Source organism: Muntiacus reevesi, chromosome 2, assembly GCF_963930625.1.
Source record: "Muntiacus reevesi chromosome 2, mMunRee1.1, whole genome shotgun sequence".
Classification (NCBI taxonomy): Eukaryota; Metazoa; Chordata; class Mammalia; order Artiodactyla; family Cervidae; genus Muntiacus; species Muntiacus reevesi.
In genome coordinates this window covers 53,965,664-53,984,147 of record NC_089250.1, presented here as the reverse complement: position 1 = coordinate 53,984,147, position 18,484 = coordinate 53,965,664, and the positions used below count along the sequence as shown (strand labels likewise).

Here is an 18,484-nt window from a genome sequence, read left to right as displayed (position 1 = left end):
TCTTCAGGTTCAATATTTCTCCCACAGTGTCTGATCTATGCATCCCATAAAATGTATTTTTCATCTTAAATGCTATAGTTTTCATCTGTATAAGTTTGATATGGGTCATTTTTGTGTCTTATCATGGTTAAGCTTTCCTCTACCTACTTGAACGTGCAAGATAGAGAGAGACCTTTCCACTGTCCTTGTCTACCAGCTCTCAATTTCACCTCTTATTAATTGCTTTTTCTTATTATTATGGGTCATATTTTCCTGCTTCCTTGTATGTTTGGTATTTTCATTGGATGCTAGATATTTTGAGTTTTACTTTGGTAGATGTGGGCATTTCTGTACACCTATTAATAATCTCAATCTTTGTTTTGGTGCACAGGTAACTTATCTGGGAACAGTTTAGTCCTTTATAAGAGGCAGGACTAGAGCAATATTTAGCCCAGAGCTAAGTTCATCCCACTCCCGAGGCAGATTTTTTCTGAGTTATCTGTCCGTTCCCCCAATGGATGAACCCAAGGACACATAGTCTGAGAAACTTGGCTAGAGGTCACTATAAGGCAGTGACCACCTTGGTCTAGAACTCAAGTCTCTCAATAGCAAATCTCTACCCCCAGACACAGAGCATCATTAGTAAATTAATGCCATTCTCAATCTGGAGTTTTGCCCCCCAGGGAATGTTTGGCAAGGTCAGGAGGCAGTTTTGGTTGTTACAGCTGGGGTGGGGTGGCAGGCTGCTACTAGACTCGGGGCGGGGGGTGTTGGCCAATGGAGGCAGGATGCCCCCCAGTAGAAAGTGATGTGGCCCAGAGTGGAGGAACGGAGTTGAGGTGGAGAACCCTTAGTCCACACATTCCTGTGAAAGTGCTCCAGAAACCATGAAGTGCTGTGCATGTAAAAATCTCATGATTCCACCCCCATCATGCAGTAGTCATCAAGTTCCTGGCTCTGGTTCCCTCACACATCTAAAGGAGATGCATCTCTTTAAACCCCTCTGCTGTCCAGGCACGCACACAGGTGCATTACAATGATGTCATAGGTGTATACAGTAAGCATGTCCTTCCAGGGTGTGCAAAGCTTGAGTAAGCAAAAACCACACCATTCTGTCAGCAGCCTTCCTTCTGAAGCACAGCCTAGGCTAAAACGTGCTGGCTGTCGGCATCAACAACAGCTTAGAGGGCTAATTTGATGCTAAAAATGCAACAGCAAGTTAAAACAAGACATAGTTTGTTTCTCATTCTAGCTCTCTGTACATTTCTGTGTGTAAAAGAAAGCATTAAAATGTTTTTTTTTTCCCTCCCTAGAAACCAAACTACTTCAGCAAATGCTTTTCAAATCCAGTAAAGTGCTCATGCATTTTTAGCTATGCAGTGTTCTCAGGTGATTCTTCTGCAGGTCCATCCATATCCATGACTCTGTGTCTCCTTGCTCATCTCTTCTTCCATCTCCCTCTTGAGGTCCAGCTGGCTGGTCCCAAGCAGGGGTCTGAGGCATTGTTTTTCAGGAAACTGAGCCCATTGCTTCTGAGCCTCTGGAATTCAGCTTCCTTTGGCCCCATTGCGCCTGCTTATTCCAGTGGCTGGATTCTTTGTGCCGCTGCCGCCTGTGCTGCAAAATGCAGATTAACAGAGTAAGGATTCTGTAGGGCCCTGAGCATGCCAGGTGTTATCAGAGATCTGGCAGCAGAATGATGCCGAAATGCACTCATACCAGCACTTCTCAAAATATTTGTGTGTGTCTGTCCCTGGTTTGCCTTTCTTTTATTCATAAGGAGATGCTCATGAAAACAACTGGTCTGTTTCAACTGCACAGAGCAGTTGAGATACGTCACGCTACAGGGAATGGCCAGCCAACAGCCTCTGCATCTGTGCTCCTCACGACCCCACTGGGCTGGCCAGTCCAGCCTGGCCTCTCCAGACAGTAGCCCCCACTGCACCCTCCCCTCGAATAAAACACTGCCGCCATGTCTGCTTTCACCCTAGTATTCCCAGTTCCAAGCTGTGCACTCTTGTCTTTCCTGAGGTTCTACTAACTCTTTAGACCCACTCAGCCCCCACCTCCACTGTACAGCCTTTGACAACCACCTCACTGGGCAGTTCTGCTCCTCTGGACCCTCAGCTCAGAGCATCCATAGGGGGAGTCCTGCCGTCACAGTCCATCCTGCTCCCCTCTTCATCAGTCCTGCTCATCTTCCACTAACTTGCCACCATGGGTGCTCCAGCTTATGTTCCTTTTGTTACCAGCAACAGGTAGTAAGCAGTCTGAGACCCTGGGCTGGCTTTGCCCATAGTCTGTCCTCAGTAATTTTAGTCACCTGTGTCTGCTGGGCACACCCGCCCTGGTGGGCACCTTGGAAGGGTATCACATCCATTCTCATGAAAACCTGAAGACCAACCCTGGGAGAGGGGTGTCCTGATGCAGCCCACTGGGAGCACAGAGAGGTGAAGTCACTTGCAGAGCAGCACAGCCAGGATCTAAGCTCTCTTCCTCACGGTGTGGAGCCAGCTCCTAATCACTGCCCCTCGAAGCCTTCTGGCACCTGTCTTACCTCTTCTCTTTTCAGAGCAGATCTGATCAGATCAGAGCACAGAGTCATCCGTGCTTCTTCCTGGGGCTAAGAAAAGACTCTTGGGAAGTACCCAGGAGTTAGGCATGAAAAAATAAATACGGTAGACCAGACCCTGCTAAGAAATAACTTCATCCTTTTGCAGTGGGTGGCTTCCTTTCATGAAATGAGTTGGCACACCACACTCCATTTTGATGATTTTGGCCAAGGATTTGGGTTCTTCACAATTGAAGTCAGCACCCCTGTTTCATGCAGGATGTGGCTGGCAGCCTTGAGCTTCTGAAGATCTCCCTGATGGGGACTGTGTTCCGTTTACTTCTCTGACATAATTACAGGGCGACAGGGAACCCTACCCATTTACTCTCACTCTGCCCCCACTCTCTCACTCTCTCTGGCTGGGTCTTGAATAGCTCCTGTGGATCACAGCCCCACAGCCTCATCCAGAATATCCCATGGCATGGAGGTTGAGGCTAGCACACCAGACTCTTCATATTTATGGATCCCACCTGCAGATGTGCCTGAGCCTGTCCACTCTGCTGGGGACTGTGTTGGGTCCTGGGAATGTACAGCTGGGGGCGGGGGGGCTGACCTCAGGGGACAGGTTTCCACTACACACTACCCAGGTGTGAGCATGTGTGAGGTCCCCATGAGAGGGCTTGTTGTCCACCTCCAGGACCTCGGTGAAGCTGCTCTGTGCCGATGTTCAAGGCTGTAACCAAGGGCAGGGCAGCTGTGAAATGAATTAGAATGGGCTGCATACTGCTCCCCACCTGGGGCCGGGCAGCTATCCCTGCCTAGTGCCCAGGGCTGGACCCTGTTCCTCCCACCAACTGCCAAGTGGAGATTTCAGCGACATCCCTCCTGCCCACTAGCTACGGTCACTGGGAACAGCCGCTGGATATCTCCTGTCAGTCCTGGACCCCACAGGGGCGGCAACCCTGGGTTCTCCCGGGTAGAGGGAATCACCACAGGACTTCAGCACGGTTTCTTCTGTCTACACCTGGACCTACAAACCATAGATGTACCAGCTCACGTGCTTAAATAATTCTCTCTGCGGATTGAGGCACAGAAAGCCAGAGTGTGCCACTTTCCAAAAAGGAATGCCAAGTATTTGCCTCCATGATGGACAATTCTTTTCATTTGTGAAATTTTATGAACCAGAAAAATCCACAAACACATTGAAGAAACCCAGCTGAAGGCAACACATCTAATTCTGCTGTGTTCTTTCATTCTCCTTCTCCCCCTGTAAAGTTCATACACCGCAGATATTTCCTGGAGCTATAAACAAGCTTGTCTGCACAGCAGCCCCTCAGCCAAGGTTTGGAATGGGTCACCAGGGTGTGATGGGTCATAGTCACTTGATGTCCAGTCCCTGCTGGGACCCCCACCCACCCTCCGGTTCCCACGGTGGAGAAGGCACGTCAGATTGCAGCTGGTAGGTCGAATGCAGGACTCTAATGGTCACTGACCTAACGCAGATAAAGGCGGTCATGTGCCAACCCCTTGACTTCACTGAAGCTCCAGTTCTATGGCCACCTGATACAAAGAGCCAAAAAAGACCCTGATGCTGGGAAAAATTGAAGGCAGGGGGAGAAGGGGAAGACAGAGGACAAGATAAGATGATTAGATAGCATCACTGACTCAATGGACATGAATTTAAGCAAATTCCAGCAGATAGTGGACAGAGAAGTCCAGTGTGCTGCAGTCTATGAGGTCACAAAGAGTTGGACATACTTAGTGACTGAAAAACAACATAAGCGGGAGCAAGATTTTAGGGAGACAGCCCAGAGAGCGTGTCTCAATTTGCCTTTTTTTTTTTTTATGTTGGACTTTAGTTGATTCTCAACGTTGTGTTAGTTTCAAGTGTACGGCAAGTGATTCAGTTATACATCTACATGTATCTGTGTGTTAATGGCTCAGTCATGTCTGAATCTTTGCAACTGTCAGGCTTCTCTGTTCATGCGATTCTCCAAACAAGATACTGGAGTGGGTTGCCATTTCCTTCTCCTTACATATATCCTTTTTTTTTTTTTTTCAAATTCTTTTTCCATTTAGTTTATTGCAGAATATTGAGTAGAGATCCCCGTGCTCTACAGTAAGTCCTTGTTGTTTATCTATTTTATATATAGTAATGTGTATAAGTTCATCCCAGACTCCTGATTAAGGTCCACCTGCCCTTTAAACCGGAGGAGGCACTGGCAACCCACTCTTGCCTGGAAAATCCCATGGATGGATGAGCCTGGTAGGTTGCAGTCCATGGGGTCGCTAAGAGTCGGACACGACTGAGTGACTTCACTTTTCACTTTCATGCATTGGAGAAGGATATGGCAACCCACTCCAGTGTTCTTGCCTGGAGAATCCCAGGGACTGGGGAGCCTGGTGGGCTGCCGTCTATGGGGTCGCACAGAGTCGGACACGACTGAAATGATGCAGCAGCAGCAGCAGCAGCCCTTTAAACAAGGCTTCCTAGGTGGCGCTAGTGATAAAGAATCTGCCTGAAATGCAAGAGACACAGGAGATGCGGGTTCAGTCCTTGGGTCTGGAAGATCCCCTGGAGGAGAAAATGGCAACCCACTCGGGTATTTTTGCCTGGAGAAGCCAATGGTCAAAGAAGCCTGATGGGTTACAGTCCATAGGGTCGCAAAGAGTCAGACATGACCAGAGCATCTGAGCACACACACACACACACGCCCTTTAAACAGCTGAGCCTGCCTTGCTTTTCCAACCCTTACTCTTCACTGTTCCTCCCAGGACAAGCCTCAGAGGGAAATGAGCTGCCAGCTGACACAGCAGCCCTTTGGCAGTTTAATCTGTCCTGTACCCTCGATTTTCCAGTCAGAAATCTACCTTGAAATGCTCGTCCTCAAAGTGCTCGGGGCTGGTGCACTGGGAAGACCCAGAGGAATCGGGTGGAGAGGGAGGTGGGAGGGGGGATCGGGATGGGGAATACATGTAACTCCATGGCTGATTCATGTCAATGTATGACAAAACCCACTGCAATGTTGTGAAGTAATTAGCCTCCAACTAATAAAAATAAATGAAAAAAAAAAAAAAAAAAGAAATGCTCGTCCTCCAACAGCATTCATCAAAACCCAGCATCTGGGTCCCCCAGCTGCCGGGTCCACCTGGTAAGGACTTGTCAACGTGTGCCTGTCTGCTTTGTAACTGAAGTGCAACTCAAAATGCCTAAGCCTCGTGCACAGGAATGTCTGTGTGTTGTCAGCCCCGTGTGGGCCTGAAAATGACGAGTAGAGATCAGCTTTCCGAGTGGGAGGACACGAGGATGCCCTCAGCCACCATCAGTGCATCCACATTTGCTTCTTACAGCCCAGATCAGAAGGAAGCGGTCTGGTCAGTGATGCTGCGGGTGGTGGTGGGGGACATGGTGATTTGGAAAATTCCCTGAGGTTTACTTATTCCAGTTTACAGAAGTACTCACCACTAGTATGCACCTGGCGTTAGTAAGCATGACCAGAGTTTTTGAAAAGTGGATCAACACCTGCTTCCTTCTCTGTAGTTCACCTCCCTGACCTTCTGCAAGGAGCAGGGAGTAAGTGTAACAAGCCGCCGTTGCCAAAACTCAGAGTGTTTTAATAAAACGGACCCATTTTTAATTTCTTTAAAGAATCTTCCAAATTAACTCATGTGTTGAGTGCTTCTATAAACAAATGCTTGGAGTTCGCATGGGTCCCCCTGGAATGATCCTTCTAAGTGGATTTGGCTAAAAGATGTCCTGCAGGGGTGATTGCCCTGAGATCACTTCCGTTGGTGTGAATTATGCTGGTGGCAGAATGTGTACTGGGCTAATTTACTTTAAATTGTGGGATAAATTCTAAAGTACAAGCCTCCATAAAAAGCGTCCTGGAGCCTGATTGGTAGCGGGAGGGCTGGCTGAATGAGGAGAGACCAAAAGTAAGAGAAGCTGGCTCCTGGGCTCTTGATGTTTGAGGAGCTTTCCCAACTTGTGAGGCTGAAAACATCTGCAATAATTTTTAAAGAAATCAGAGAGCACCCTCCTGCTGGCTGTCTTCTGATCCTTGAGTGTTCTCCAAGATGGTGAGAGTGCACACCCACTTTTTGAGTGTGTCTTGGGACCAGTGTGACCTGAGAGCGCTTATGTTGTTTAAAGATGCAAAGACAGGAAATTGGCTTGTCTGGCTGTTGTGTACATCTCAAGCATCCTTTCTATATTCATCCATCAGTCTGGGAAAAGAAGGTGTTTCATCACTTGGTGCTTTGAGGTGCTACCTTGAGATCCACCCTTGGTCTCCCTGCTGAAGATCTTTATACTGGGTCTCCAGGCATCAGTCTATTGTCCTTCCCTGGTCCCTTGTGGGTCTCTAGTTGCTTGTCAGCCATTACTCCAAGGAGCTCCCCACATCTCCTGGGAATGCGGACAGAACCCAGGTGAGACCTGGGCACAGCAGCGTGATGACTTGGTTTACAGATGAAGTTGTGACAAAGTAACTTTGAACTTTAAACTACTCTGATGAATTCCTCCCTACTCCCCAAGGGCTGAGCACCGCCGGCCAGTGTCACAGCTGGAGTTGAGCTGAACCCTTGACCAGGGCTAAGTGGATAGCTCAGTTGGTTCTGATAATGTAGCAGTGTGTTCTGTGCTTTGTGGTCAGATGCTAAGTGCTGGGCATTTATGAAGTTTTCATGTTCCCTGCAACCCTAGGGAGTGGTTACTGCTGTGAATCTCAATTTATAGGTTAAAGTAATTGCCAGTGCAGGGTAGTTAAGTAACTGGCTTTTGGAACCCAATCCGGCTGGTCTCAGAGTCAGAACCCAGCCCCGCTGAATGGCCAGTGGTTCCAAACATGGCCCCTCATCAGCCTTATTTGGGGAAACTTCTGAAAACTACAGCTCCCTCGGACCCCTCTCAGGGAGCTCCTGAGTCAGTGGGTGGAGGGCCAGGAATCTGCGTTAATGGTGGACCCTACCTGAGAACTGCTGTTTCACCCACAAGTTCCTGATGGACAACAGTCATATTGTTATCAAAAAGAAAATCAAACCCACACCACCCTTTGGCTCAGTTTTTCTCTCCTAGGAGTTATCTAAGGGAACCAAAGGCTTATAACAGGGTTCACAGTAGGCCAAACCCATAGCCCAGGTGACCAACACCAGACAGATATCTCTGTGTCGTGGAATTCTATTCAACAATGAAAAGGAGCAAGCTGCTAACACAGGCAGTGGATGAATCTCGAAAGCTTGCAGAACAGAAAGAAACACATGATAGAGGACACACTTAGTGTACAATTCCATTTATGTGACCTTCCAGGAGAAGCCAAGCCAATGGACGGTTTGAAAAAATTATCAGGGTGTTTGCCCGGCTGGTGATGGGAATTGGAATGGGCAGTGAGGGGACGTTTGGGGCATGTTCACTGTCTGGACACGGGTTTGCCATTGTCACACCTAAGATTTTTACATTTCACTCCATATTGAAAAAGAAACATAAATGAAATATGGAACTCTCATTAATGGCATGCATGGTGAAATGTTTAGGGACAAAGCACTCTTAAGTCTGTAGTGACTTTGATGTAAGCCAAAATGAGCTGGATTGATGGGGGAGGGGAAGGATGAGCGGATACATGTTAGAGCAAATGTAAGCCGTGATTTGGGTGATGTTAACTATTACCCAAAGCAGCAGTGAAGGGGTCCCCCACTGTGGAGCTGCCCCAGGTGAAGAATGCTCACTCATGACCACCTCCCTGTTTGGGTCTGAGGGGTGCTTGTGTACCAAGGATTCTAGCCGTTGCTGAGATGCAGGAGCCCAGTGAGTATTCGGGTTTGCAGTTCATCACCGTGAGGCTGGATGGGAAAATGGGGCTGCCTGCCCTCCCCTTGGAGTCCTGACTTTGGCCCCAGGCTGGAGGACTCGCATTCTTTCCTCCTTCTAAATGGCAGGTAGTAGAGAGAGGAGACAGGTGACACTTAAGACCATGATATCTAGTTGGCCCAAGTAGCGAACGGGCACAGCCAACACAGTCCAGCAAGGACCTCTTTTCTTCTAGGTTTGTTGTTTAGTCACTAAGTTGTGTCTGATTCTTTGCAACCCTTTGGACTGCAGCCCACCAGACTCCTCTGTCCATGGAATTCTCCAGGCAAGAATCCTGGAGTGGGTTGCCATTTCCTTCTCCAAGGGATCTTCCCAACCCAGGGATCGAACCCTAGGTTCGAGTGAGAAGGGTGACAGCAAGTCAGGCAGGGAGGGGTCCCCTGAGCCCAGGTCACACTGAGATCAGAGTCCACTCACCTGTGCAAGTATGTGTACTAGCTCAGTAGCAACTCCCATGCAAGATGTTACCCTTCACTCCTGTGGCTCCTGCATTTCAGGCACATTCTTTACCCACTGGGTAAGGAATCAGGGCTTGATTCCTTCCTGTTAGAGCCAAGTGCTATTGGCCTGCTAAAAGATTCTGCCATTTTGTAATTGTCGCAGTTTTGACCAATAACAAGGATTACTAGGGTTTTCCTTTAATAGGTCACCGTAGCTTATTCTCCTAAGCTTACCCTGTGTTTCGTTTCCTATCACGTCCTGCATGGGAGCTGATGCTGAGCTAGCACACACACCTGCACAGGTGAGTGGGCTCTGATCTCAGAGTGACCTGGGCTCAGGGACCCTTCCCTGCCTGACTTGCTGTCACCCTTCACTCTCCGTGTCCTTTCAGTGTCCAAGGTGCATCTGGTGTAGGTTCACTTAGTAGTGACACTTCAGGAATGCCAAGGAAACAGAGACAGATGTGAGACTCTAGGTGTGTGTTGCCAAGACAGTTCACAGCTAAACTGCCTGGACGAGACACAGTGAGGGAGCAAAATGGCCATTGGATTGTAGCTGGTTAGCGGTAACTCGATCCCGGAGCCGGTTGACAAGAGTGGTGTCTGGGCTGGTCCTTGCACACCGTTCATGAGTCCCCATGAGTCCCAGGGGCCACATGCCCCTACACTCTGATCATTTTTGAAATCACAGCTTCTGTTCATCCCGAAAGTTTAAAGAAGTTTTGTGTACAATTCTGCCTTCATCTTTGCTATTTTTTCTAAACTTGATAGCAAAATTTCCCTCTCTGCCCTCACAGTCTGTGTGCAAATCATAAAATCTATAAACCTTGAATAGACTTAGAAAATCACACACTGCTATGAAAGGAACCATAAATGAATCTTCATATTTGAAGTTTTGTCATTTAACAAATGCATTCTTACCCATTATCCTTTCAGTACTTAACAAACAACTTATAATGAGATACAGAAAGACACATTTGGAAGGGCTTTTTTCCCTTCCTTTCTTTCAAAAACAGCTACTCCCTTGCAGGTAGTAATTTTGCTTTAAGAAAAGGGATGTTTAGTGCTAGGCTTTTTAATAAAATACGTGTGAGAGAATAATTCTCCTAAAACATTCTGTATCTACAAAAATCTATATGTCGGGGAACTGGAATTATTCCCTAATAGATTTTATTACACAGCAGTTAAGAATTTTTCTAAGAGACATCTAGTCAAAGCCATCAATTTGGGGGAACAAAGAATGAGAGAGAAGGAATTTATTGAAAACTGGAGTTATTCCCTACTTGGTGGAATTCCTTATCTGTTCTCTGGCTTCATTTTCTTTGGAAGGTGGAGCCCTCTAGGCTATTAGGTTAGCATGATTAACCACAAATATAGGATTGACATTTATTCACTTAATCCACGTTCTCTGGACGTAGTCTGTCTGCAGGAGGAGTGTCTACACCAGGGAAGCCGAGGCAGGAAGGGGGCTGCCCAGGGAATACACCTTGAATGACTGAAAGAATAGGCAGAGACTTGAGTTTATAAAGTGAGGCGTGTGGGCCCAGGGTAGGGAGACCCACGGAGAGGGTATACCTACTGTTTTAATAAATTAACACACGATCCTATACACCCCAACACCAGTCACATAGAAGTGAGATACAGAGAGAGAGGGTGATATATTCATTTGTTTTATTCAAAACTGATTGTTGCACACCTTTTATGTGTCAGGCGTGGAGAAACACTGCCCCAGGCCCCTGGAGACACAAAACACCATTAATTACAAAACACAACAGGAAGTGTGGGACCAAAGTCTAAGGCTGTGGACAGAGGAGACCTAGCCTTGTCCGGGGAGGCCACCAATGGCCCCTGATAACACAACACTGGAGGGGTGGAATAGTCAGGGATCCCCCAGGTATGGGAGGAGGCTGAGGGGACCTGGGTCCAGGAGACGGACAGCCCAGTGGAGTGAAGGAAGGCTAGAGGGACGGGCAGGGAGCCAGGGGCCGTGAGCAGGAGACAGAAGAGAACACGCCAGGCACCTGCTGCCTAGGGGAAGCAACTCCAGGGTTTCCCTCCAGTATTTATGAAACATTTCCAACTTGCAGAAAAGCTGAGTGAACTCAACAGTTGACAGAAGCACACCCATCATGAAAATCCTGCACATAACAACCGTGTAAACCCCACACTTCATAGGCTGCCAGTTGACTTCACCTCAGCCCCATCCCCTTTCCATCCATCTTGCTTCTGATGGATTTCACAGTGAAATCAGTGTACCTCCCCACTAAACTCTTCAGCAGGCAGCTCACAAAATAAAGCTCATGTTTGTTTACATGTTGAGGCAAGCTTTCACAGAGAGAAAACTGCATACCTTTTAACTTTGAAAAATGTATATGCCCAAGTAATCCAAAGTCTTGTCAAGTTCTAAACCATGGTCCCCAACCTTTTAGGCACCAGGGACCAGTTTCCTGGAAGACAATTTTGCTACAGACCCCAGTGGGGAGGGATGGAGATTAAGTGTACATTACATTGATCATGCACTTTGTTTCTATTATTATTATATCAGCTCCACCTCAGATCATCAGGCATTAGAGCCTGGAGGTTGGGGACCACTGGTCTAGAGCATCGTTTTCCAGAAAGTTTTCTTCTGCTATTTGGTGGGCTACCCCTCCCCTCGGGTCCAGAGGCAATCGCTGTTTTGGTTTTTTCATCATAATATTGCCCACAGTGAGTCCACTGGTCATGCCCCCTGTTTGGGATTTGGGGTCTAGTGTGGGCTTTGCCTTTTACCAGTGGAAAGGTTGCAGACAGTTTGGGGCAGCTGTGAAGGAAGTTGCTGTAAACACAGGTGCTTCTGCTTTTGGCGTGGACAGCCCTGCTCTGCGATGCTGATGGAGCAACCCCTGCCAGGCACACTCACTGCTGCCTGCGTGCATCTTCCCGTCTACACTTTGCACCCAGCTCTGTCTGTAACGGGAAGCTCCTGTGAATAGTGTGCTTTTGAAATGATCTTGATTTTTTCTCTTTTATGACAACTTCAATAGTACGTGAACCAAGAACTTCCAGATGTTCAAGCTGGATTTAGAAAAGGCAGAGGAATAAGAGATCAAATTGCCAACATCCGTTGGATTATAGAAAAAGCAAGAGAATTCCAGAAAAACATCTACTTTTGCTTCATTGACTACACTAAAGCCTTTGACTGTGTGGATCACAACAAATTGTGGAAAATTCTTCAAGATATGGGAATATCAGACCAGCTTACCTGCCTCCTGAGAAATCTGTATGCAGGTCAAAAAGCAATAGTTAGAGCTGGACATGGAATAATAAACTGGTTCCAAATTGGGAAAGGAGTACGTCAAGGCTGTTTATTATCACCCTGCTTATTTAACTTATATGCAGAGTACATCATGTGACATGCCAGGCTGGATGAAGCACAAACTGGAATCAAGATTGCAGGGAGAAATATCAGTAACCTCATATATGCAGATGATAACCACCCTTATGGCAGAAAGCAAAGAGGAAATAAAGAGCCTCTTGATGAAAGTGAAAGAGGAGAGTGAAAAAGCTGGCTTAAAGCTCAACATTCAAAAACCGAAGATCATGACATCCGGTCCCATCACTTCCTGGCAAATAGATGGGGATACAGTGGAAACAGTGGCTGACTTTATTTTTCTGGGCTCCAAAATCACTGCGGATGGTGACTGCAGCCATGAAATTAAAAGACGCTTAATCCTTGGAAGGAAAGTTATGACCAACCTAGACAGCATATTAAAAAGTAGAGACATTACTTTGCCAACAAAGGTCCGTCTAGTCAAGGCTATGGTTTTTCCAGTAGTCATATATGGATATGACAGTTGGACTATAAAGAAAGCTGAGCGCTGAAGAATTGATGCTTTTGAACTGTGATGTTGGAGAAGACTCTAGAGAGTCCCTTGGACTGCAAGGAGATCCAACTTGTCCATCCTAAAAGAGATCAGTCCTGGGTATTCATTGGAAGGACTGATGAAGCTGAAACTCCAATACTTTGGCCACCTGATGCGGAGAGCTGACTCATTTGAAAAGACCCTAATGCTGGGAAATATTGAGGGAAGGAGGAGAAGGGGATGACAGAGGGTGAGATGGTTAGATGGCATCACCGACTCAATGGACACGGGTTTGGCTGGATTCCGGGAGTTGGTGATGAACAGGGAGGCCTGGCGTGCTGTGGTTCATGGGATTGTAAAGAGTCAGACACGACTGAGTGACTGAACTGAACTGAACTGATTGGAGTTATGGGTTTCCCCAGTTATGGCTCAAATGGTAAAGAATCTGCCTGCGATATAGGAGGGGTTGATCAAACGCACGTGGGTTTGATCCCTGGGTCAGGAAGATCCCCTGGTGGAGGAAATGGCTACTCATTCCAGTTTTCTTGCCTGGAGAATCCCACGGACAGAGGAGCCTGGCAGGCTACAGTCCATGGGGTTGCAAAGAGTTGGACACGGCTGAAGCAACTTACACACATCAGAATTCTAGCTCTCCCTCTGCATGACGTCGCAGGAGTTGTTCAAGGAATCTCTGGGAAAGCAGAATCTGTTCCTGGGGTTGTTAAAAGGGAAAGTCAGGCAGCAGTCGTGGGAGGGAAAAGTGGGTGACATGAATAAGGCAGATAGGTTAGAAGTCGACCAATGTCAGCAGGCAGATTTCACAGTTAGCTGAAGGGGGACCTTCAGAATGTCCTGGCCTGAACGACCGAAAATATATACTCAAACTCTCCCCACCTTGTAAACTTATCGACATTTTAATCATTAATGGTAAGTAAACTCAGGTGACAGTATAGTTCAGGCTTCTAATTACCTCTTTGAAAATAATTGAATCTAGGGAATTCCCTGGTGGTCCAGTGGCTAGGTTTCTGCCTTTCACTGCCAGCAGCAAGAGTTCAATCCCTGGTGGGGGAACTAAGATCCCGCAGGCCGTGCAGCCAAAAAAATACATAAAATTGTGATTCAATCTTATAACCACTGAATTTTTAAAACCACTCTTAATATAATTGGACAGTTGCCAGAGGACCTCCCAAAAACCAGACTCGGTTTTTAACCAGATCCTGACTACCCTAACTCTCTTCCATAAAGGAGACTCACCCTGGAGTTCAGGCTCTGGGGATCTGGACTCCTCCTGGGGATACCCCAACTGAGGTGTGGACAGAAGCCGTGAGCACTGAGCCCAGGACTGCAGACACCATACCTGGGTATGGGACCGTGGCATGGGGACCAAGTCTCCAGGCTTGCCCAGCATAGCTAAGGATGGCCTGGCAGTCTACACCATGCATGGGAAAGGAGTTACAGGCAGAGATGTCCTATGGACACCCTGGTCCCTCAGGAAAAACCCTGAACTTGGCTCAGGAGGCCAAGATGTTGTCATTGTGTTTGGGGTCCCTGAGGTCACCCAGCCAAGAGGTGGCAGAACCAGAATTCAGCCTTGGCCTGCAGCCACCAGCATCCTGGCAGGACGCCCTCCTCCTCTGTGCACAGGGCCCCGGGCCTCATGCTTGAATCCCCGCCCTCTCCTGTCCCCAGGAAACTGGTGCTGAGGGACATCTGGAGGCAGAGATGGACCTCGTGGGCAGGGGCTGCATGAACCCATCCAGGCCCGGGTCAGATGCCTGTGATTGACTCTGCCCCCCACCCCTGGGACCTCTGAGCCTCATGTGTGCTCAACCCCTAGCCCCCGATCGTGGGTGACGATTCTGTCTGCTCCACGGGTGATGGGGGCTCTCTGCAGGGAGTTTCTGTACAGCTCCCATAGAACAGAGCCAAGCCCAGCTCCAGAGTCACCGAGTTGTCGCCTAGGCCATTATAACTAGTATTATTAATTTTATGAGCATTCTTGTTGCCATGACGATGGCCATCCCTGTGAGGTCAGTCACTCTCCTCTCAGGAGAGTGTGTCCTTAGGGAGGAGGGGTCGCCCAGCTGGGCGGGGCCTCCTCTGGCTTTGTCGTGGGGAGGAGGGGTGTCAGTAATCCATTCGTATCACTGCTGTGTTTGTCAAATAGTGAGGATGTTATCGGCTGTGCTCAGAAATGGAAATTAAATTTATAATAAGTGATACACTCTAATCGGAAAGGAGGAGCACAAAGGAGGCCCCTTTCACAATGATTACAAATCATCAAGCCATTGCTCACACTTGCTTCTCTGAACTAGAAGCTCGTTTGGGAGCAAAGGCCACTCAGGGCACTTGCCCAGGAAAGTTCCGCCTTGTCGAGTGGAGAGAAGTGAACGCCCGGCTCCCAGGAGGCTCAGCGTTCACCTCCCTTGGCTTCATCTCAGGCCATGACAAAGCCACCTCAAAGGGACTTCCGTGACAATGTCCACTAGTGATAGCGAGAAACACCGAGAGACATGACTGCATTCTGTCACGAGTTCCTCCCCCTGGAGATGTGGAGAGGAAGACCTGCGAGGCCTTGGGGGCTCAAGTGTCATAAAGCACCGTTATGATGAGAAAAAGGGCTGTGTGGCGGTGTTTCTGTGGTGTCAAGAAGAGGCATTTCTATCAATGTTCATAGTTCATCCTTACAAGTCCTGTCTCCTAACACCATGGGCGAATCGGGCACGTGACCAGCAGCCTCGTGGCCCCGAGTCCCGAACCAGCCTGAGTGCTGAGTCGAGGTCCCCGACACAGGCCATGTGGATGACCACGTGGACTCTCTTGACTTGGAGACAGGAAGGCAGACCCATTATTCCTAAGGTTCTGCAGCATGTACTTCTCCTTACAGCGGGCACTGAGTGTGTCTCCAGGAGGCTGTTACTCACATACCCATGGCGTTTGGGCCCTGATTGTGCTCCTGGTGGTGAGAGAGAAGGAGCCTCCTTCTCCTGGGGAAGGTTCCTGGTCTCTAGGGCAGTGTCCTCTCCCAAGCCTGGCCAGCTGGGCCTGTTTATATAGAACCAGGGTCAGGGAGGTGGCCCACAGTGGCCCGAGTCTTCATTCAGACTACTTCCCCACATCTGATGTTTCAGGCTTCACTGTATCGATGTCCTCGGTGGTCCCCTTAGCCTGTGGCTTAAGGTCAAACAGATGACACATTACTGTATCTGCCTTCTGTGAATAAGAATGGGCTTCCCAGGTGACGCTAGTAGTAAGGAACATGCCTGCCAATGCAGGAGACATAAGAGACACAGGTTCAATCTCTAGATTGGGAAGATTCCCCTGGAGAAGGGAATGCCAACCCACTCCAGTATTCTTGCCTGGAGAATCCCATGGACAAAGGAGCCCAGCAGGCTGCAGTCCATAGGGTCGCAAAGAGTTGGAGACAACAGAACGGCTTAGCACAAGCACACACATGCGTAAGAACAGTTACAGCTGATGGAAAAGAGTGCCTGGAGAGATGGAACGACAACATCCTTAGGAAATGCCACTGATTATTTATATTTACCTGGATACCTGTCCAGTCACTGAATATCCCATTAAGATTAATTTGTTGATGGAGGTGCTATTGGAGAGAGGACTGGTTGAAAGGTCAGGAGCCCCCCTCAGCGACTGAATCTCAACACCTTTGAGCCTATGTCTCCCACCCTCACTGCTCAACAGCTGTCTCGAAGCCCAGAGCACATAGAGGAGCAGGTTGTGAAAGCATGCTGTGCCATGCAGAATGCAGAGGCTTCTGGAGTGTTAGTTCTGGTAACTAGGGTCCACCTTGAGCATCAGCGCCATGCATGCTGGGGAGGCTCTGGGCTCAGCTAATGACCTATCCTCTTCTCTCCTTCTAGGTAAGTGATCCCGCTGCTCACGTACACACGTGTCCTCACATGCCCGTCTCACCTACGAGAACCTGTCTCCACTCCCCGGCTCCTCTGCAGTCTTCTCAGGAAGGTGTGAGCCGGGTGGACTCGGTGAGAGCGAGGGTGGGCTCACATTTCCCGGGCCTTGGCGACATGACTCCTCTTTCTTGGCCAAACTTGTGCTGATGAAGGAGAGGGTGAGGGGTGAGACAGTCACGTGGGAACCAGAAAAAGGGGACCTGACGTGGACTGTCTAACCTGAGAAGCCAGCCTGGACAGTGATTCGATTCTGCTCTGACCCAAGTAAGACTGAGTCCAGCATCTCAATATGAGCTTCCAGACCTGCTCTCGCCATGAGGCGGCTTTCCTGTCCGAGTGACCTGGTGGTGTGCGTTGCCTTTTTTCTCGAATCTGACCCGGAAGCACCCGTTTCTCAATCCTGAGCACTTTCTGGGGGGGTCAGGCTGTCCCTCTCCCAGGTTGTCCTTGGGCTGGCTTCTCGGAAACTAAGGTTGTCCTTGTGGTTTGTGGCAAATGGTTCAAAAGTGCTTTCAGTTAAAGAAAATGTTAAAAGTAAGTAGCTGAGGGTTGTCCTCTGCTCGCAGAAAGACAGCTGTGGGTGCAGCAGAAAGTGTAGGTGATCGAGAATAACGTTAAACCATAGCCCACTGAAAGCATGTCTGTTGGCTGAGGTGATTTGGCCCAAATGGATTTTCTTTTCATGGCTTGGTGGCTCCCAGGGGAACCTTGTACACCTGGAGAAGTGGGTGAGACAGATCCTGGGAAGGCAGCTCCCTGCTGAAGCACGGATGAGAATGGAGGGGTTGTTGTCCTGCATGAGGCTAGGCTGCGGGGTCCTGGAGTCTGGGCATGGTAGTAGGACACCCACGACCAGGTGGGACCCTCTGGGGAAGAGAAGACGCTCCCTGCAGGTGAGCAGAAAGGCGTCCGTCTTGAGCTCTGAGTCTGGGGAGCCTGATATCAGACTCTTCAGCTACAGACTTAACTGCAAATGTACAGGACTCTCTTCTCAAAAAAGACAAAGAGGAACAGAAAAAAGATTGTAAGATAACTATATCACTAAAAGGGAACCTAAAATCTCTTGAGAAAGTGCTGTTTTCTTGAACAAGCTCACTTATGGGAGCGTGAATGTTGGATGCTTTTTGGGTGCAGCCCGGATGTTCCAGATGTTGGGGGGTCACTCCCCTGTCCCAGCTCTCCTAGAGTCTGTGGAAGGATATAGGTCGCATGTCACAGGTCATATGTGGTATGGACATATGTCAGGCTTTACCTTGAATTCAGGCATAGCGATTGGCCTCAGGGTAATTGAATCGCAGGGTAAAAGGACACAAGTTCTGAATGAACTGGCTAATTCTTATTTATTATTTGTGTCATGTTATTTAACATATCTCATAAGTCTATGGGTAAAGTGGGCATTTTTTTTTTTAATTCCATGTGAGTATTGGCCTTTATTCCCACAAGGAAAAGTGTTTTACCATTTGAACTCAGTGTATCTTGGGCTCACCTCAGAGGGACAGAAAGTGACTGGACAGGTGAGCCAAGAGCCCCTGTGTGTGGCCAGGGCTCTGTGGGGTGTCCCCTCCTGCTATCTGCCTGAGCCCGGGGTTTGAAACTGGGGCTGGACACACTCCCCTCCTGACTCACCTCCGTTGCCGCCCTGGGCTGTGGTGGCCTCTCCTGCGTTCTAACCTTGGATCAGGCACTGCTGTCCTGGGAATGGAGACCTCATCATTCCCCGATGCCCTGCAGGGCACTCTCACCCCAGGGACATGGTGCCCAGTGCCCCAGGTGGTGCTGAAGAATGGAGCCTGTTTGGGTGGGGACCTCTGTGGCTAGGACTGGCGATTCTGTTCAGGGTACTTCTGCCTTCATCTGACCTGAGACCATCTGGG

The 18,484-nt window shown here is 48.6% G+C and overlaps 1 protein-coding gene across 1 annotated transcript in view; it reads left to right on the top strand.

Annotated features, from left to right (window-relative positions):
- The window catches only part of CDH4 (cadherin 4), a 475,364-nt gene that overhangs the window by 172,591 nt on the left and 284,289 nt on the right, over positions 1 to 18,484 (top strand). The gene's annotated exons all lie outside the window — the stretch shown is intronic.